General features: G+C 38.1%; 1 long non-coding RNA gene across 1 annotated transcript; it reads right to left on the bottom strand.

Moving 5' to 3' along the window:
• Positions 1-2,077: 2,077 nt before the first annotated feature.
• LOC118210430 lies at positions 2,078-19,768 on the bottom strand. The gene is made up of 3 exons (XR_004761857.1): positions 19,512-19,768; positions 7,840-7,893; positions 2,078-2,859 (listed from the first exon to the last, which is right to left on the bottom strand). It is a non-coding gene; the product is annotated as an uncharacterized LOC118210430 (long non-coding RNA).
• Positions 19,769-22,012: the final 2,244 nt, after the last annotated feature.

Here is a 22,012-nt window from a genome sequence, read left to right on the forward strand (position 1 = left end):
ATAATTTTGGGTGAATGCAATATTTCTTGTTGTAATTTGTTGATCATCAATTAAATAAAACTTTGTAATTGAGATATAAGATGATTTTATTTAATTTTTTAAAATTTTTGTCTCATTCCAGGGTGACACTCTGGTGCAGTGGGTAGCACTGTGGCCTTACAGAAAGAAGGTTGTGGGTTTGAATCTCATCTTGGGGACTTTCTGTGTTGAGTGTGCATGTTCTCCCCGTGTCTGATGTCTTTCAAAAGCAATGCAGAGGGCTTTTTGATGTTGCACAACTACAAGTTAGTTCAATGAAATGTTTTTATTTAATGAAGAGTCCATCATGTGGAATGCATTTACTGTATGAATTTAAAATTTAATTTATCAGCCATGAACGGGTTTGTAATTAAACATATTAAACATAATAAACATAACACGTTAAACATAATTTTACCTTTATTTGAATAGAATAGAACAGAATAGAATAGAATAGAATAGAATAGAATTTTATTATCTGAACAAGGTTGTAAAATTGTCTTTGCCTCATCTCAACAGATCACATATCACAAAACACAAAACACAGACACATTTCACCTGACATTACATAAAATATGGCTGCTGAGAAAAATATATACTATACAATGTTACCAGTCCCAACATGATCATCCTGTCCTATTGAATAGGTCCACTGGATTGGGTGCAAATGTCCTTTTGTACAGGCTATGTTTAACCAATGGTGTTTTAAAACAATGTCCAGAAGGAAGAATCTCAGAATGAGTCAGAATGGAGATGGTGGTTAGGGTCATTTACTATAGTCTGAGCTTTTCTGCATAGCTGCTTCAGCTGCCTGCCTGCCAACCTGCTTGCTGTTTTGACAATTCTGTTCAGGTTATTCTGGCATTTAGTGCCAAGATTTCCAAACCATACAGTAAATATTAAAAACAAGAATGCTTTCAGCAAGGTTAGCATAAATTGCCCCAAGAATATCCTGAATTACTCCAAAACTCTTCAGTTTCTTGATTAAAAACAAACCCTGGTCGGCTATCTTAAAAACTGTCAGTGTTGCGTGCAGAACTCAGGCTGTCATCTATATAAGTCCAGAAATACTTGAAACATTCTACTGTTTTAGCAGATTTATCACAAAGGGTAAGTGATGGGAAGGGGTCACGGCTGTGAAGAATCAGTTCCTTGGTTCTGTCCACATTCATCAACAAATAGCCGGACCTGCACCATTCCTGAAATCTGGAAATCTGCTCACAGTATTTCTGTCCATCACAATCTCTGCTTTGAGAACATAAACCATCCAAAGCCATATCAACCACATATTAAAATAATTGTAAACTGCTGTCCTGCAGTCTAATCACATTGGCATAAATAAAAACCAACAAAGGAAATAAAACACAGCCTTGCGGGGCACCTGCGCATAAGAAAATCTCATCAGAGAAGACATCCATATGACAAACCCTCAGACGGCCTTTGATGTTGCTCACTTTGTGTTCACTGTTTCTTAAAATATTGGGTTTTGATACCAGCGCAATGTAAGCATCACACCACAGAGTCATCATTTACACTGGTAACTAATTAACGAACCTACAGTATTACATGTGTGGGTAGGCAAATGTACAGTATATAAGTTGCTGTCTATTCCTTCAAAACAATTATCAATTAAATTATTTCCCCCTTCATACTCTTTGTTGTTACTGAGATGGAGAGATAGGCAGAGAGAGAGAGAGAGAGAAAAAGAGAGAGAGGCACTTCTGAGTAGTGGCATGTGAACCTTAAAGAGCAAACGGAGAAGAAATGTCAGCCAAGGATAAACACCACGGGCCTTACAAATGCTAAATTCATGCAGTGCTTATGGCTTAATAAAGATGCTGTGCGCAAACTCTGCCATTGATTGAGGGACTGCAGAGCCACATCTACCTGCACCCATGCAATTCCAGTCCTGGTTAAAATAATAGCCAGCATTCTGGGAACTGGTTCCTACCAGTGGGTGTCAGGAGATTTGACGGGTATATCACAGTCGTCAGTGTCCCGGTGCTTGTCCCAGTTCCTCACTGGGATGACCTACGAACAACTTAAATTTCCCTGACAACCCAAATGAGAAGGGATGTGTAAAAGCAGGGTACTACCAGATTGCCTTTCCGAATGTGACCGGAGCCATCGACTGTATACTTGTTACCAAGAGCAAGTGTACACAACCTGAAATAGTACACAGATTATGAACATTCAAGTTGTGTGTAATGCACACATGAAAGTCCATAGCACATGTGCATAATTTCTAGGTTCAGTGCACAAGTACTTATGGGCAATGCAGTTAATCTCCAGCAGCATTGTGGAAAGAACCTTTGGACGGCCGGTTCAGGTGCCTCAATGCTTCAGGCGTCTCCTAGTAAGGCAAGCAGGATTTTTCTGGTGTGATACATGCTACAGAATATGGCAGCAACCAGATACACCCACTACCGTGGCTGCAGAAAGGAAGATGAGACAGAATCTCGCCAATGATCACTCCTTGAGTGTATACCAACCCACCTTTCTCCCAGGGTGGTCAAACTTAGTTACAGAAGAACCAATAAACAGGCATTATTTTGATCAACATTTTTTGATGCACCTGTGCTCATAGTGGAAAGCCACTGGGGACTAGCTTGGCTCAGGATAAGACCAGAGAACCCCCTTACCAATTCTCCCACACTACGACGTGGCATTTAGATCTTTGAGACTATAACTGCGTTGCCCTCTTTCTCCCACTTCCTGAATGCTGAGAATGCAATGGTAACTGAAGTCATCGTTCATCCCCAGGGGTTGGGGCATCTCCTCAGGCTTGCAGCTTCATTACTTGAATGATCAATTTGCCCCTTGTCTCAACATACAGGCCTCCTGCAGAGAGAGCCAGAAGAATGCATTATCATTACATTGGTCAAATAGAAACAAAATATGTGCTGTAAATCAATGCATAACTGAGTATTTTTAACACAACGAGGGGCTACTGTTTTAACAGCCTATTGGTTCAAATGGACCTTTAGAAAACAGTTCAAAAGATGGACTCACTTACACACAGGAATGTTTACCTACCATTGACTTATTGTAAAGTCCTTTATTATTTGTTCGGATGAAGTTGATGACTTTGTTTTGATACTTCACTGGAAATGTACACAAAGTGCCTCCTGGTTTTAAAAGTGCTTTCATTTAGTAATTTTTCGTAATTTAAGTATTTAATTATGAAATCTTAATCTGTGTTTAGAGGAATGAATGCAGTGCAAGTGGAATTCAAGTGCCAGTGGTTTTGTCCAGCTGTAGGTGTGTACGTAATAAAAGTAAATTAACATTGTCCAGTCTTCACATGGAGGTGCCTTCCAATATCTAAGAAATGCTGATTATTATGAGTAGAAGTGTAATGTTGCTTGATTCCAAATTTTCAAAAAAACTGGCACTGGGTGTTGTTTCTTTTCTTTCTTTTTTTTTGTTAGCTATTTTCCCTAAATATAAATTATATTGATCAACTGCAGTAAACTCCATAGTAAATGAATATGAAGGGATTTCATGTAAAAATTATGATCAAGTTCATGAGCGCATGTGCTACCACTGAAACAATGTGAGGCAAGGGAATAGCAAGTTCCAAACATGAAGCTTTGCTTTTATGTGTAAGTGTGAAATGTTCCAAAAACTGAGGTGGAGAGTAATCGCATTATGCTGATATTAACTTGCACATTGCATTTTCAGTGAAACAAGCCACACAGTAACTGCTGTCCCAGTAGTGTCAGTCTGAAAAGGGTCCAGCAAGAAATATATATCACTCTTTAAGTAGTCTACTTTAAATTAAACGGTTTATTGAACCCACTTGTCCTTATACATCATTCCCTGAAAGGGCGCAGAATTCCACCTTTTGTGAGTTTCATCATTTGCAAAAATAATTGCATTTAAGTCAGGGTCTGAATGTTCTTATCTTGGTCTAACATGAAACATTCCCTAAAACTCTGCTCCACTCGCATATCTAACTTTCTTAAACTTGCGCACCCTTTAATCACCCAACTCTGGATTCACTTAAACTGCCTAGATGGGCAATTTTAGAATTAGGTTACAAGCGCATATCTCAAGTCGGAATAGGCCCCAGTGTGATTGTTTGTATCAGGTGCTTAATTGCTTGGCTGGAAAAAAATCCCTGCAGGACTGCAGCACTTTCATGTTGCAGCATTGTACAACCCTGCAGATATTTAAACTAAAGACCTGAGAATGGATCAAATGAAATATATATGCAGCCAGTAGTAGCACAAAATATCTATTTATATAATAAGCATTGTATGTACATTTGGAGTGTATCCAAGCCAAATATCCTTGTCAGAAATTCTCAGATAATATTTTCTATATAGACATGTTTTTTCTTCCCAAAGTTGACCACTGATATTCAAAAGATTTTCTATTCATTCATTAGTCAGTAAACTGTGTGCATCCCATCTTTCCTCAGAAAATTATGTTAAGATGAAAAGAGGAGTTTCTCAAGTAACAATTCCAATAAATTTATTTAAAAAAAATACAATTAGTGTAACTTGACTTTCAATGTTATGCACATTTTAGAGTTCCAAAAACTGACCCTTCCTGATGGGTTTGTGTCTCTTAGGCTCCATAATAACTGCTTGCAATTTGGCAGCACCTGGAGTATCTGGTGTAGCTACAGCTAGCTGTAAGATTGTCCAGACTGAGATTATTATAAAATGTGGTTGTATATAATGGCTAATCATTTAGAAAATCTTAGTGTTACATGTAAAATACAGCTTAACACTTTTATGATACTTAACTATAAATGATATATTCATGTTAGACCATAAGTTTGGCACTATGCAAGAAGAACAATTTAAAAAAAAAATAATTTTCTCTTGCTTATAAAAGTTCCAAACACCCACTTCTGATGTTCTACCTGAATTCATGTTCAGATACAGATAATTTTGTTGGGAGAACAGATGTAGATAGTGTCATCTCTGACCAGCCCTAGTGAATTTTCCTGCGTGAAGTGTCAAATTAAAGGTAATCTTCATAAATCATATCTGAATTTATGATGTGCAGTAGAATCATTTCTCCCTCAGGTTTTCCTCAGTGCTTTCACCATTACTGTATCCAACTTAAATTAAATTTTATTAATTTATTTATTTATTTATAGCAGGTATAGCTGCCTGTCTCTGACAACCCTATTGTGTTTGGTTTGGGCAGGCATAAGGCCAGCTGAACTGAGTGTCTGAGCATCAGTTCTTTTTGCTTGTCTGTTTGGAGGATAGACAACATTGTTGAAGAGAAGGGAATGGGAAGAGCCTGCCAAAAATGATCTGGACTCAGCCCTGTCCTACAGACAATGGCTGTCATCCAAACCACTCTCTTGCTTTCTTTGCATCCATTCACCTTCCATCCCTGACATCCCTTCCTCCTCTGGCTATTTCTCAAAGACAAGGCCAGGTCTCCTGCATTTGATTTCCTGTTTGCGTTAAGCTGTTTCTTTTTTTGCCTGAGTCTTGCAATCTGGCCACAGAATCATTCCTCCTTTCCACAGTTGATTAGTTATGCGATCCCTTACATTATCCTACCCACCTAGTTTCCCCAGGTTCTTCTTTTCTGAAAGAAAGTGTATTCGAGACTTGTGAGAAATGTGTTATACCCTGGCTTTCTCTGTGGGTAACACACATTGCTTTGCGCTGGTTGCTGCAGATAGACCCACTTCTCAAAGTTTGTTTTAATTATCGTAAAGAGGTGTTCCTAAGCAAGAAACTAATGGAGGAATTGGCCATGTTTGGTAACATTAAGCGCAATGGGACATACTTAGCTGTCATTTGAACCAGCTTTGCATAATGATGTTCCCATGGTATCACTCTTCTTAATTACTCCTACATTAATGTTCACTGGGTATTAAGCAAAGTCTCAGTTAAATGTGGATACCAAATGTCTGTTCCTGATTGGTGTCCTCTCTTTTCATTCTTAACTCAAGGTCAAGAGCATTTAAATTCGCATTTGATGTGTTTTCACATATTCTTTTGTGTGTGTCAGTTAACAGAAAGAGCAGAAAATCAGATGGAAATCCATTTAGGAGGAAAAAAAAATCAAATTGAAGCCAAGTGGAGAGCAGATTTGCCAATGGCAAAGTCTACTCCCTTCTGGGTAGGGCTGATGCTAAAGAGCTGGAACGGGGCAAAAAGTTAAAGCAGCTGGCAGTTCATGAAATGTGCAGTGCTGGATGGCCACACTGCTCCAAAACATCTACATCATAAGATAATTCAAAATGGTGGAATCATCTATTTTTTTTTTTTTTTTTTTGCATTGGCACAAGTGTTTGTTCAGATTTCTATTTTTTCTAGTGGGAAACTTTTTTTAGCTATTTGTGACAATATAAACAGTAAAATGTGCTTGAAAAATGATTTGATTGACTGCTTCATTGACTTTTTAAAAATGTATTTATTTAATTGATTTATTTATGTATTTTTAAATTAAGTAGGCATATGGCCATTGTCTCAACAGAAACAAAGCCTTTTGTCATTCATTTATCTTGCCATTGTATTTCCTTTTTGAAAGGAAAGATTCTAAAAAAAAGTATAATCAGGACTCTGAATTTGTAGAGCTGTTGATTTCTGATGACAATTGGAGGGGTGTGTGATCAGGGTCCAGCCTTTAACCTCCTCCAAAATACGGAGGCCACCAGGGGATAATATGGCCTCTCTGGGTGTGGGATGAGTTATCCCATCACATTACAAGGCTCACAGTAATTATATTGATGCCGTCTGGGTTGAATCCAAAGAAATTGTTTGTAGAAAATTCTCTTTTATGCTTTTAAAGGAACAGTTATTGTGCACGATTCATCTGTTGCAATAAAATGTCCATTCACACTCAAAGGCATCAGTGTGACCTCTGCAAAAACAGTTTAGAATGATGTCATAACACCAGTAGTTGCCTGGATATCAGGTTTTAGGATATAGTGCTTTGGCATGCCTTTTCCTTTTAAAGCAATGTTTCCCAAACTGTGGGGGGTCGAGACCGACTGGTGGGTGGTGGGAAGGTTTCAGGTGGGTCAGGAGATGACTCATAAAAAACAACAGGCCAAAGACATTCACACAAGTGAAAATAAACACTTTCTGCTACATGAACCGCACTAGTTACAGGGTGCATGCTGCTGTTTTGATGTGTCTACATTGTTTAAATTCAATATATGGACACATATCAAACTACATTTACAGGAGGGGTAGTTAACAGAAAACATATTCTCTGATTAAGTTGGTCGTGAGAAACCACGGCTTTGCGGAATCATTTCAAAGTTATATGACAGCTATCGATGACGTCAGTCAGTCAGCAAGGAACGAGTAAATATCCCAGAGACATAAAAACATAAATTGAGTTTGAAAGGCAAAAAGAAACCTCTCATCAAGTAGCACCGGTGCCAGGCTTTACAAGGAACTCTGCAGTCAATTAAGCTGTTGATACTTTAGTTCCAATGCATTATTTATGCACATAGCAGAACGGCTTTATCTGGACTGACTGTCATACCTTGCATTTTAAATATCCAATTACACAGCTGGATACTAACTGCAAAAGTGGATAATAGGAACAGTGTAAGCCATATTAATGGATAAAGACCTTGGTGAAGGTTACAACAGAAGAACCACGGGGCTGCAGGGAGGCTTATCCTGTTAAGGCTCTGGGTTTCGGGACATAGTTTTGTCCCATGGTCAGGTATTGAATCCAGGCCAATGGTGGTGCCTACTGTGAGTGTGGTACACATTTGGCTGTAGCATCATCCGCTGTGGGCGGGTATGAGTTGGTTGATTTGTCCTTTTCTCACTGACTCAACAGCCCCCTCCTTTTTGCATTCAGATGCCTGGAGCCTACCTGCGACATATGAAGTGTGCTCTGTGAAAAGAAGCAGAGGCGGGTAGCCTGCACCTTGGAAGAGAAAGAAGACAAGCATGTGTCAGTCTGAGTTAGCAGAGGACAAAGGGCTCCAATACGAAGGCCCAATGAATACAAATGGTGATTCCAAACTGTGAGGGAAAGAAAAAAATGGTTTAAAAAAAGACCGGATCAGATGTGGAATTCAAATACCCTCCATCTTCTAATATTCTGACTGGATATTCAGCTCTGGCAGTCCTTAAAATAGGGTTAAGACAGGCTGTGATGCATTCACTTATTTGAGCCAAACTAATTTCCCTACATGGATTGATATGTGGATATGTAACAGTATGTTTAATCTCTGTTATTCAGAATATCTGTATTACTCACTAACTCAGTTACGATCACCACATCTTCTGAATCTGAACCTATGTGCAGTATGCACTGCATTAAATGTGCTTGTATTTCATTATACACTTCACATTTTTATAAGTGCACACTTCATTAAAGGCAACTTTGCCAAATCCCCATGGTTTTCTAGAAAAAGTGGTGGCAATTTACCCTCCGAATTTCCTTTTATCTTTTACAGTCCTATCTAACCAAGTGGCATCTCATTGCTTTAAATCCCCTGATAAGGGCCTGCTGATTAATGACACTGAAATGTATGCAACTCAATTAGCGAAAGCTGTGACAGTTTAACATTTAAGGACCGTGCTGTTTGGTGAATAAACGTTAAAGATTCCACTGTTTGCAGAATGGATTTAAAGGCCCCCACAGAGCCATTCCCTTAGATTTATCAACAATTTATCTCATGCTAACATTTAACATGCACATATTAACTGAATCTGAAAACTTTTTTCCCAGTAAATAAGTAACGGAATGTAAGAAGTACAGAATAATGCATCATGTTCTTTGGCGTTTCCACTAAACAGAGCCTAAACTAGCTGTTTGAAAATGTAAACTCAGCAAGAGTTCTTGGTTGGATGTACCAGGTCATCGGCACGTGATTGATTTGCTTTAAATAAGGCTTCTCATTGGTTTACATTTACAAATGTCTGGTTTTGGGACCTTCAAAGACCTCGTGCAAAAGTTCTATGAAGTGCATGTTGCTGTTTACTTTCTGAAGCACCTAAGCATGCCATCACAAGCCAGTCCACTCGTCCTTACTTTCAAAAAACTACATTGTGTATAAAATTTTCAGTGCCTGTCCAGAGTGTGGTTGTCCTCTGAGTTGCTCTTGATAAAGCAGAAGATTAGCCCTGCAGCAGTGGGTGGTAGACTGCTTGGCAGAGGATGAAAAGTTATTCTGCTCCCCCTGCAGAAAGGGCATAATTAAAATTCACGCTAGCTGAGCCTGTTTCTCTTCATAATTTATCAATAACTTCAGACACTAAATACGGTCACACTATAAAGGGCTTTAACTTTGAAATATTCATGGTGGATTAATTAACTGTGCATTCTCATGTTGGTTTCCAAGCCCTGGGCACTGCTGTGCACTTTGGTCAGATCGACTATATTCTTTAAGTAGATTTTGATGATGAGGATATGTCATGAGTTATCAGTGTGGGTGGCTGCGTGTTCTAGTTTTGCACCAATATAATAATACAAGCATTTTATAAACATAAGGTTATTGGCTAATATCTTTAAAAAATGGATGTATCTCCTGGAGTGTTGACTGTGCATCTGCCAGGGGCTGACACATTTAACCCCTTATGTCTCAACAGCCTGTATTCAGCCCGGAGTGGGTTTATTTTTATTCTTTCCTTTCTTTTATGGTGACATTTTTATTAGATTTGGTCACCCAATATACCATTTGAAAGTGTTAAAACTCATGGTTTTATCTCTACAAACTACTTTACAATGCCAATGTTTTAGCAACGGTTTCTTATTTTGTAATGTGGGGTGAAAACAAGCACGGTGGGTCCTGACTTTCTATGTGTTTTAGAAATCCACAGATGACCAGATTCACAGTAAAGTTGGTATGCTTATCATGGAAAGGATCCAGAGAACAAAATACACATAATCTTTCGTCCCGAAACATCGATAGATAGATGCTTAGCATTTCTTTGGAGGAATTATCATTGTTTCGCTGGTACATAAACACCAAAAGTATTGTATCCATCGGAATATTATTATCTCCGGTTTGTATAGACTCTTTGAAACAAGATGAGCCCATCTACAATCTTCTCTGATGGGTACTGGCTTAGTCCCTCAGTATAGCTAATGGGACTGTGCAAAAGCAAGGACTCACCCTGCACAGCATAAGTTCTGCCCAGTACACAGACAGCCAATGGCAAGTTATTATAGTGATGACTAAGTAGCATTTTAGCCAATGAAATTACATTTCTAACAGTGAATAGCTTGTTAGGCTTGCATAAAAGGAAACATATTGTTTCTCCTGCATAAACAAACCATAACTTTTCCAGTACACGTGCTGAAAACTTTAGGCAACAACAAAAAAGTTCTTGAGTTCTTCATGCCTAAAATGGTTGTTGTATACAACAAAAAAATAATTTTTCAATACAGAGTCAATATAGAACACTCGAAATTTGAAGGCCTTGGAAGAAATCACACATCTGAGTGAATATTTCTGGTGAGGACAGTGAAAGCAGCTTTGATTCCACAGCAGAGGGCATGTTCAACAAAGGACTTAATCCCATTTTATATTGGTGACCATATAAATCCATTCTCAAAATGTATTTATTCACATTCAGAATGCTTATAAATAAGGAGTAGGCCTGATTTTATATATCAAATGTGGCATATGAAATTGTGGGATGTGTTTGACATGTTGATAGGGGTTCAACAAAAACTTCAGAGAGAGAGGGAAAGGGAGGGGGTGGGTGATAGGCAGGGGGAAAGCAAGCTAATTTAAACACATGTTTTCCACTAACATATAGTATACAATATATTGTATTTTACACCTCAACTCCTTATATTAACTATAGAGTAGACATACGCCCACTCACCGCTTTGAAACTCGAGTTTATTCAGTTATAATAGTGGCACTTTTTAATTATTTATGCTTCTTCTGATTTATTTTCATTTCAATTATTACTAAGAGCACCGTGCCAAGTATCTGTGCACTTAATATTGGATTTTACAGGGTTCAGCTGGGTTAGTATCTGTGATGTTACTATTTCCTCTGTTTTGCTGCTTGTAATTGGTTATCTGCCCTTGGTTTTTTAGTCATAATAGCCTTCTAAAGCATCCGCAAAATGAATAAATGTAATGAAATGTTAATACTTGACATCTTTGGCCTAACTCATTAAAATAAACATTAACAAAATGTAAATATATAATCATAAAGGGTGGACAATACATGTTCAAGCTTCAAAGTAAATGAAAGATGGAAGTTAAAAATGCATTCTGCATGCTAATCATTATCATCAGTTATTGCTTAGTAAAAACAAAAAAAAAAGCTTAATTACGATACAAGGATGGCTATCAACAAGCAGCATACCTTCTTGATAAATCCTTCATTTTAGCAACCTGGGCACATGTATTTTTAGCATTTAGCACGTAAATGCACTACCGACAGATGCTACCCCATTTTTTACCGAATATCTGTGACCTCTCTTCCCTCAGAGTTTTGAAGTCACTCCAATTACTACCACAACAATGGCAGCTAAATAAAGGCAAGGTCTCTTCTGTCACTTTGGGAGTGGTGACAGAAGTATTTGATTTCACTGCGATAAGAAGCCTGCTGATATTTAACTTGATATGCTGGAGAAAACTTAGACCGAGGTGAAGGCCTGCAACAATGAGGGCAATTAAATTCCAGAAGGCAAGACCATTCCAACCTGGCCAGCAATTCATCTTCGCCCTATTAAAAGTGACAGTTTACAGGAGTAGATGTTTGGAATTATATTTCCTCCTTTTCATTTTGTGGATATACTAGTATCTGTTTACTGTCGCTCTTTGTTTTTTCTGAATTTTGAACTCCTCAGACCCATTTCCTTCCAAAAAAAAACAAGATATCAGTGAGCTTTTTATGAGTTTGCGTTTGGGTTGGGCATTGTCTTTTTCTACATGCTATTTGCAAATATGACTAATACCACCAATTTATTTATCATATTTTTGCTGTCACATCCATATGTTTCTTTAGATGAAAACAAACAAATTTTTCTCTCCAGGTTGTTTGCAGGGCTTCCCGGGTCGCGAACCCACCCTACCCCTCTTTTTCTCCATGACATACATACACCCAGAGGAAGTAAGAACCTTTGTTTCGGCGCTGGTCCGCGTGCCTCTTGGAACGACGTGTGAGCTGCGGGAACGTGCCATCAGGCGCGACTGAGGAAGACGGATACCCAGACCCCGGCGCCACCCGTTAAGGAGGCCATGCGGCGATGGCGTGTTTTGGTAACAGAGGTGAATGCTCATCAAGGGGCCATATGAGGGAGTCTGTCAGGAAGAGGAAGCCCATAGTGCAGACAGATGGCATCCTCTGTAAGTATTAGGTGTTAGCGCTGGGAAAGGTTTGTGGGGCGGGGCTGCAGGTCACTGGAATGGAACAACACCAAGGGGGTGCGCTGAAGGCACGAAAGGGACAGACTGTGAAGAAATGAACGCAATCACAGTCTTGAATGACAATCCTTGTAAAGGGGTTTCCATTGTATTTTTACAGCACATTTATTTAAGTACATTTTGGGGTAGTAAATTGTGAATGTGTTGCCTGTGCCTTTTCTTCTCACAGAAACCAATGTTATTTTCAAGTATTGGCACTCGTGGGGTATGACTGGGTCAGCATATAAAAGGTAGGTAAAGATTGTGCATGGAGAATATGGGTAGGCCATATACTATTCCCATTCACAACCAATTGTCATAGCACTCGAGTAGATAGAGTGCCCTCCAAAAGTATGGGAATGGTAGAATGTAATTTGTTATTTTTGCCATATACTTCAAGCATTTGGATTCGAGATCAAAGGATGAATACGAGAAAACACAAGGGAGACTCAACATAAAAACAGCTGTTTTTGTAAAATGGTAAAATGTATATGCATGTAAATACCATGACATAAAAGCTGATTATCTGTACTTCTGTCTCATATTCATCTTTTGATCTTAAATCCAAATGCCTTAAGTATATAGCAAAAAGAACAAAGTTCACTCTACTGTTCCTGTAAATTTGGAGGGCACTATATGTTGAGGCAACAACCTTTGGTCTGCAGAACAATCAACAAAAGCAAGAAACAACAGAGTAAGAGCACTTCTGTTGTTTATCAACAAATAAAAAGGAGGGAGATATCATGCACGGCAATGGATGACTCAGTCTTTGGTCCAGAGCCTGAGGAAGGTATTTCCACACCTGCCCATCAGAATGAGGGTGTAGACCTTTCCTGAAGGTATCAGGGCAGATAAGGCCAGAGAGAAGAGAGGGCTACAGGAAATACCTGACACATGAGAGAACAAGTATGTGGGTTTGTTTTTCCTTTTTACAATTTGGAACAACTGGTTTGTCTGGTCTGAAGTAACGTGAAAGATTGTACAAAATCTCTCCTCTAAATGCACCAAACATAATATAATATAGTTTATAAAACGGGTAGCTAAAATCAAGCAATCTGATTGGTTCATAGCCGTGGTATATTAACCATATAGCACGGCTATGACGTCTAATTCCTTTGCAGAATTCAGTATCACTCCGCGTCTGAGAAAAAAAAAAACGTTAGTGTGTACGTTGCATAGCAACCACCTCACAGGCGGCCAGGAGGGCCTATTTTATTTTATTATTGTTTATTAATAAAAAATATTTCAATTGGAGTGTGTCTATTACTTTCATATTGCCATACTTGGTGATCGTTTTATAAAAGCAATAGCTCACTTCAGGCCGATATATGATATATGGTTATTATATCACAGCCATTACAGCTATTATATCTCCGCTTCGCGTCGGGCCAAACAAAGCCCCTTATCTGTGATATTATAACCCTATACCACGGCCTCTCGTGAGCTATTGATTAAATATACTGTTATATAGTGTAATAAATATACATGCATGGAATAGGTTGTTGATATTTCTCTCAAAAAATCAGATAGCAAATTACATATTTATAATGACCAACAAAAACGACTGTAAAATAATACAAGTACTGGGCTATATAATTGTTAAACATCAGAAATAGTCTACTTTATTAAGGATTCAGTAGAATCAACCAAATATATATATATATATATATATATATATATATATATATATATACATATATATATATATATATATATATATTTCCAAAACAAATAAGTGTCACTAGTATTCACAGTTACAGCACAGTAGCATGTCATGCCATTCTCTTTCTACCATTGCTTAAAATACAAATACTACTACAGAGGTGGTGTATTAATCCTCATCATTCCTGACTGTCATTTAAACAGTTACATAATTGTACCAAATACAGTGAAAAAGCAAACAGTTTCCCAGGGATTTTACTTGCTTGTCTACATGCAGAAAGGTGCCCTAGGAGGCCTGGTACTTTTACAGTATATAGCATTGAACTCACTCTAAATTGCATCTATGATATTTCTGTTAAGAAACAGGAAAGAAAGCTGAGCTGGAAAAGCTCTAATTTGCTAATTTGGCGCTGTTTTCATTCCTTGATTTACTTCGATTAAGCCCCCTGAATTACACCACTTAATTATTGTCACTTCTATCACCACTGTAATAAACTAAAAAAAAAGGCGACAGACTACCTTTTCTGTGAGAAATGTATTGTTGAGCTCACGCACATACACTGCTGGCGACATTCTAAAACTACGTTTTGCCATCCCTACAGTCAGTCAGATTGCGGTGATAGCTCATTCTAAATGGATAACTCGTGACCCATCGCTGGCTTACAGGCAAGATAATGCAAATATTGGACTAACATTAGGTTCACTTATTAGAGTGCCTTTTAAGGACTATTAGACAATCTCTGGTTGGTCATATTCATTTATAGCTAGCTAGCTAACATTAGCTAGCTATGTAGTTTGCTTTCATAATGTAATGTTATCGATAACGTTAGCTAGCTAGTTTGCTTTCATAAGGATATTATAGTTGTGGTTTTATCTTAATTTTGCTGGCTAGCTAGCAAGCAAAAATTATTATTGGATATAAGTCAACGTCCTTAGCTGTGGATACTTTCGGGTTCGGGTGAACTTTTATAGTGGGGAATTTAGACTTAGAAAAATACGTTTAAATGACTGAATAATAAAAAAAATTATGCACATTTGTTTTGTTGTTGCCCAAAGACAACTGGCAAGTGTCACATTCAACCACCATGTTACTCCTTTAATAGAGGAAAGAAAGAAAAAAAAAGAATATATATATATATATATGTATATGAATACAGCAACTCCACTTCAGTGGTGTCCTCCAAAAGCCAAAACCACTTTCCTTAATGAGAATCTATGATGATGAAAGACGAGTCATTCAAACAACACACCTCATATTTCTATTCAGATAGAGCAAGTACATCATTCAACGACTTCAGTCTAGCTTTACACAAAATAACAGTACATACTTTAAATGTAGACAACGTGGAGACAACAGCAAGGAATGAGATTCAAATCAACAGTTTCTAATCCCCCTCTTGCTCTGCAGCACTTTGTGTGGCAAGCCTAGGCTTAGTGGTGGGCTTGCCGTGACCTTGAGGTTATGAAACCCTGCGCAGTCTTAATAAGAAATGCATTTTATGGCTTTGAAACTTTTTCCATATGAGTTTCTGCCAGGTAAATAAATTAATACGGCATAAATAAAGCCCCAGGATAAAGTTCTGCTTTCAGACAATTTTATTATGGAACACTGAATTTTCTCTGGGTCTTTGTGTCTGGAGTTCTGAGAAACTGTCTGGTTGATAAGAGGTGAACGTTACAGAGAGGAATTCAACCAAGGCCGTGGTTTCTGAGGTCACTGTTATTCATAAAGGAGAGGTGTTTATTTAAAAATAAACGCTTAGTTATGAGTCTTTTTCTCAGAAAGTTCCCCAAGGTAATTTCGCTGATTGTTGAACTTGCTACCACTGAACTAACACATTCATTTAAGGTTCTGAAATAATGATGAATTGGCCTTAATTGTTCTTCATTCAGAGTTAAGGACAAATGTTATTTGACCTCAGGCCAAAATTCTTCTTGGCTGATTACTGATGTTCAACAAGATGCCCAGCTGCAATTTGTCAAGACCATTTTTTTTCTCTGTAGCTGTAGCCAAGTTTGAAGACGCCTTTGCTATTGCAGCACTACACAACTGTATGACATTGTGATTCATATTTGATAATGGGGCTGCCTCCCAATAGTCTTTCCTTGTCCCGTTGTCTCATTCTTTAGTAGAGAATTGCTAGCCTCTTCAACTTCTAGTTTATGGCACAGCATTTCAGAAGTTGAAGAGTAGACAAACCAAGCAGTACATGATGAGAGAAATTGGAAATGGGTTATAATTAAATTAAAATTTAGGTTATAATTATCCAGTAATGAAGCATATTATAAAAACAAACGCAACTACAAATTGTAGTATCCCTGGTGTTAGAGTTTAAAAAAAACATTCTATCCATCTTTTTTGCATTAGCATAGATTGTACATGTGAATTGCATTCGAATTGTAGCCATAAATATGACTTAGAAAGGAACAGAATAGTTATGTAGTGAAGGAGTTTGTGACAAAGCAGTACAGCAGGTACAGAACAAAGCATGAATCTTGAAAGGCCTGTTTTCTTGATGCGATTTATTTACTTTACTAAATACCCACCTGCATACCTATATTGCATGCAAACATAAATAAAAAATGAAAAACATGTAGGCTAAGTTGTGGATAAGAGTATCTGATAAATGCTATGAATGTACTGTAATGGAATGCAATGTAATGCAATGTATGTGCATGTACTGCTGCATCACCTGATTGTATGTCATGTGTGTTAGCAGGGAAAGCAGTTATTTGGAAATGGGCTGTCCTGCCTAATGTGGCTGAAAACATGGCAGGCATGTGCAGTGTTGAGCAAGACTGTAAGCTTTGCATGTCTTCCATATGAGAACCAGGTTAAAAATGGCAACGCTAATTTCAGAAAAAATAGTTCAATATCACAGTTGCAATAGACTACTATAATATGTCTTTGGACACTGAAAAAATCACTTGCAGATGTGTTAAATTACATTAAAAAATATACAGATATGGAATTAATTTGTCTTTGTTCAGTTGGGTCAGTGGCTTGGATAATTATTCAGTCTGAACGGCATGCTCAGCCCTTGCCCGTTTTGCCACCGCTTAATTGGCCTTGCCCAGATCATGTGAACTGATTTGCCATGCTCTGTCATGTGACCTGGTCAAGGTGAATCAAGCATACCCAGTGTGCAAGTCATATCCAGAGCATGGTGGTCTATGATGTCAGTTAATGTTGAGAAACCTTACAGAAGTGTCATTAGCAGACGTTTTTCGGGATTGTTTGATGTCATGGACCACAATGCTTTAACATTTGCGCACTGTCTGCCATTAGCTTGTCCAGGCCTTGAGGGGCAAAACCGGTCAGGGGAAATAGAGAAATAATATGAACTACCAGTTTGCATCAACATCAAAGGAACATGGTGAATATCTAAATATAAAACTATTTAACATGTCAAATAAATATTCTTCTTATTCTGAGAATAAATACAAAAAAAAAAAAAACTTTTAGTTCAAGAAAATGGCAGTCTGTCATTGGCTATGAGCTTTCCGTTTGTTCTCCTGTCTCACCCCACAGGGCAATTTAATTACTGCTAACCTAGTGGAATGGTAGGATACGCCAGGGCATAAAGGGAGCTCACTCAACTCTAGAATGTGTCAGGTGATACAGAGGAGCAAACATTTACATTACATTGCATCACATTCAGCAGGCAGTTTTATCCGAAAGTGATTTACACAGCCTACATTTTAGCATACAAGCTATCCATACAGCTGGATATTCAGAGAAGTATGTAAATAAATATCCATGTTTCATTTTTACATACAGTCAATTCACGGCTGTATATTTACTGAAGTAAATGAATAAACAGTTGGTGACTTAATCAAGAGCTTAACAGAAGTTTCTAGAGCTGTTCCCTAACCATTAGAAGTTATTCTGCATCAAATAGCTGTTATTACTCTTTCCAGGAAATATTCATTTAATTTCATATATTTGTTTATAGAGCTCTTTCGTAAAGATATGTCATGGAAACATGTAACATATGAAAGTACAATTTAAAATGAATTAACATTTACAGTCCACGCTAACCAATGTAAAAACAGACATGGCAGCACAAGAAATGGGCAGATATAAGGTTTTTGAACGCTTCATTTATGTTCCATGTTGTTCCAGGATCATGGAGAACTATAAATAAAGGTTTCCCATTGTTCTCACCCTTTACCATTTGGCTCATCTATGCTTTGAGTCTTGACATTTCATGGAGTGAACTATTGCAGAAACAGAGGAGGCCAGGGATTCCCTACTAGCGAATGAGAAAACAAGTAAACAAAGAAACAAGGAGACAAGGAAAGAGGCAATAGGAATGCAGCAATGGAGTGAAATCACAACACTGAGCCTGAAAGTTGTCTACCCAACTTCAGTAGCAAAGAAATAAAATTATTGCAAAATTTTCCACATTATAGTACAGTTGTGTACCTTAGTTGTGAATAACAACACGGAAGTAATAGTTGTCCAATGTTTGTTTTATGTAATTTTTCTTTTTTTTATTTAAAAATGTTGATCACAGTTTCTTCTTTAGGAAAATGAGAAAATTACTATCCATAAGAAAATCAACATGCACACAATTTTTGGCTGATTGCTGCTCTTGTTGTGCTAGGATGAAATTACAAAAGAAGGTCCTTCTCATTAGTGCCATCTATTGGTAAAATATCAATATTCTTATCACTTTGGGGTAGCTGTTTTTCACTAAAAAGTGGGACCATTGTCACAAGTCTTGTCCTGTTACAGTAAGCAATTCTGATCTTTGTAGTCTGTGCAATGTTTTGTACAACTGTAAAATGAATTCATGAATACCACAGTGGACTGATGTGAGAATTAAATATTTGAGAATTATCTATTTAAAATAAGATAGCAGTTGATGCTGACTCAATCAAGAAAAGAATATTCTAAAAAGGTTCTTCAGAGCACATGCTATGTAAAAATTTACAGTACCAGTGAGAAGTTCCATTAATTTACCACAGTTTCTTTGATGGCTTAGCCCACAGTATTCAGTGAGGCTCATTGTGAGAAATGATTTCTGCACAACACCTTAAATGAAAGGTTAATGTAAATCAGCACTTGTCAGTACATCAGCACTTATTCACAATGACAAACAGAAAAGAAAAAAAGACACATAAGATGGTTTAGTCCACGGTAATCAATGAGGCCCACTGTGAGAAATTATTTCTGCACAACACCTTAAATGAACGGTAAATGTAAATCAGCACTTATCAGTAAATCAGCACTTATTCACAATGACAAACAGAAAAGAAAAAAAAAAACACATAAGAGGGGAAGCCATCTGTAATTATGACAAGGCGGAGACTGATGAAGAGCAAATGTCAAAAATAAAGAAGTGAGCACGCTGCTTTTTCCATGCATTGTAACTTGTCAGCATACTGTGTGTCATCTTAAGCCTGAAAAAATTACATTCCCTTTCAATCTGAACCATCAGTAATGCCTATATCCACGGGAAGACAGCAGAAAAATGTAAATCAGTCAGTTGGCTTACCCCAATCATCGCGATCTGGCGGTGTATTATCTTGTCTGGATCAACAGATTTATCATCCGTGGTATGGTACAAACGGCATTTACTTCCATTGTCTCTGTGCTCCACTTAATCCTTCTTTGAACCTGGCTTCTGCTCAGAGAACTGTATTTCTTTTATTTTCCTGCTGTGCTAGGCAACCTGTTTGAGATTTCTGCCCACACAAGCCCTCGAAGGAGGCCGCACGTGCTGGAGGAGCAGGGCGTCAAGTCAGCAGTCTTCCCCACCTCCTGTCCGGCCCCCCTCCCTCTAGTGCAGGTGGGCTAGCGCTCCTTGGCTTATTTTAACAAGCCCTGTGAAGACAAAAATCATGAGCGTAGATGAGGCTATTATCTCCCGCCGCTGTCTAACAGCACACTACTAGCAGAGATCACTTCACAAAAACAATGGCACTCAGCCACTCAGTCCCCCTATACAGAAGTGAATAGTTCTGAGGTATTTTGGAGCTAAAAAGGACTGAGCTGTGCTGCAGCGTCCGAGAAAAGCGCAGAACTGGCTTGCTTACGTACCGCATGCTAAAACTATTACCAATTCGACAAACCTCCTTTGACTCGTAATTGAATTGAAGAGCTCATTTTGTCCTCACTATTTGGTCACGCAATCACCAAAATCAATTTGCCAAAATGTGTTTGTGCAGAAAGTAGCACTTACATTTATTAGTAACTATGAAGGACGAATGTCAATTGAATCCAGGTTCAAACTGAACATCACACTATTGTAAAGTTAGAAATTGCTGGTAGATGATGACATTTTTTTCCAGCGTTATCATTCTGGGGAGTCCCCACTACGGTCTGCAAACCACCCCAATGTCCACCCCCTGTTACTGCTGAGTGCAGAAGACCAGTAACAAATATTTGGATTTTACTTAATCTTATTTAATATACTGTATGTGCTTCACTATGTCTGGCTGATGCCAGTACATAGGACTAATGAATAACTGACGACTCTCTTGCAAGTCATCTCTTAAATTCACAGCCTGTGTGAATACTTACCCCTCACATACTTAAATCCTTCCCACCGCACACAGGCAATACATGTCAGTATTACTTTTTTCAATGCAAACTGTATTTTTTATCCAGCATTGATATCAGTGATCACTGAGTTCACCAATCGTCATCGAATATAGTTCACAGGCATGTAGTCAGACAGACAGGCAGCCACACACATGCACGCACGCAAGCACACACTCACATGCGTGCCACACACACAGCATAATTCATCTCTATTATGGAGTTGTCAGACACACACAAGTCCTCAGTGTTGAGTGATAGACTCTAGCTTTGCGACAGCAGCAGAACTTCTGACAGAGCTGAAATGATAGAGGGGGGCAGAAAGGTTACACTTGAAGCAAAATAGCTTTTTGTCCTCATTTCTGAGGAAGAATTTTTCTCATTTCCATTGTAAATTACTTCATTTCCTTTGCTCCACAAAAAGAAAACTGTCACAAGCTGCTTCAGCACGCGATTGTTGGCCTCGATCAATGGAGATGGCAATAAAACTGTACTGAAAACTTCCATAAAACAACCCTCTTCATTTTTCCCACATACATTTGAACTGCAAAGGACAGGGACGAGGTGGAGACAATAAAACATTGTTTGACTGTAGTGGCATAAAGTCTTTTATGCCAGCCAAGTAACTTAGGCCATAAATGCAAAAATCAGCTGTAAGCTTTGTAGTTTAAAACTGTAAGCTTTGTAGTTTAAAACTGAATCTTTTTCTGATCATTCTTTAATGTCTAAATTAATAAATGTAATTGTATTTTATGTTTAATTGGATAGGGACAGACGCAAATGCAAATGAACCCACTTAAGGGAATTCAGAAATGAGATGCGATGTATCATGGTGTTTCTAGCCTGTGCTAATTAACACCCGTCCCTAGAAAATAAGAAAAGAAAGAAAATCCAGAACAGAAAAAAGAAGTTTTGAATTAAAGCACAAGATAATGTGCTGTCAAAATATTCTGATTTAAAAAGTCATGATTACAATTTTTTGACAAGATTTAGACATGACTGAATAAAGGATGTCAGTGAACCGATATAGTTTCTAGCAGTGTAATCTTGTACAGCTAACTAACTCTAGTACACCCATGCTTCAATACACCCATGGCAATGGACAGACCTCTTGCCTTTCAGAAATACTGCAAGAATTTTGGTTCTCCCTGGCTCTTCCCAGTGGCAGTAATGTTCACTGTGTTGTTTACTGGTCATTGGCATCTTGTGCCTGTATTTCTTCCCCTGAATAAACTCTTACTGTGAGGCTCACTGCAACAACTGACCTGCCACTATTCCTCTGTCGCTACCTGCAGCTGCAAGTTTGAGCAGTAACTGTTTACTGCCAAACACATGATCCTTTCATATTCGGCTCTCAGTTTACTCATGATGCTTTGTCAAGTAGCCCTTGACCACTCATTCCACAGGTCACTGCTGTGGGTCAGTCAAAAAGCCCTTCCACAAGAAAACACGTTG

This window comes from Anguilla anguilla, chromosome 1, assembly GCF_013347855.1.
Source record: "Anguilla anguilla isolate fAngAng1 chromosome 1, fAngAng1.pri, whole genome shotgun sequence".
Classification (NCBI taxonomy): domain Eukaryota; kingdom Metazoa; phylum Chordata; class Actinopteri; order Anguilliformes; family Anguillidae; genus Anguilla; species Anguilla anguilla.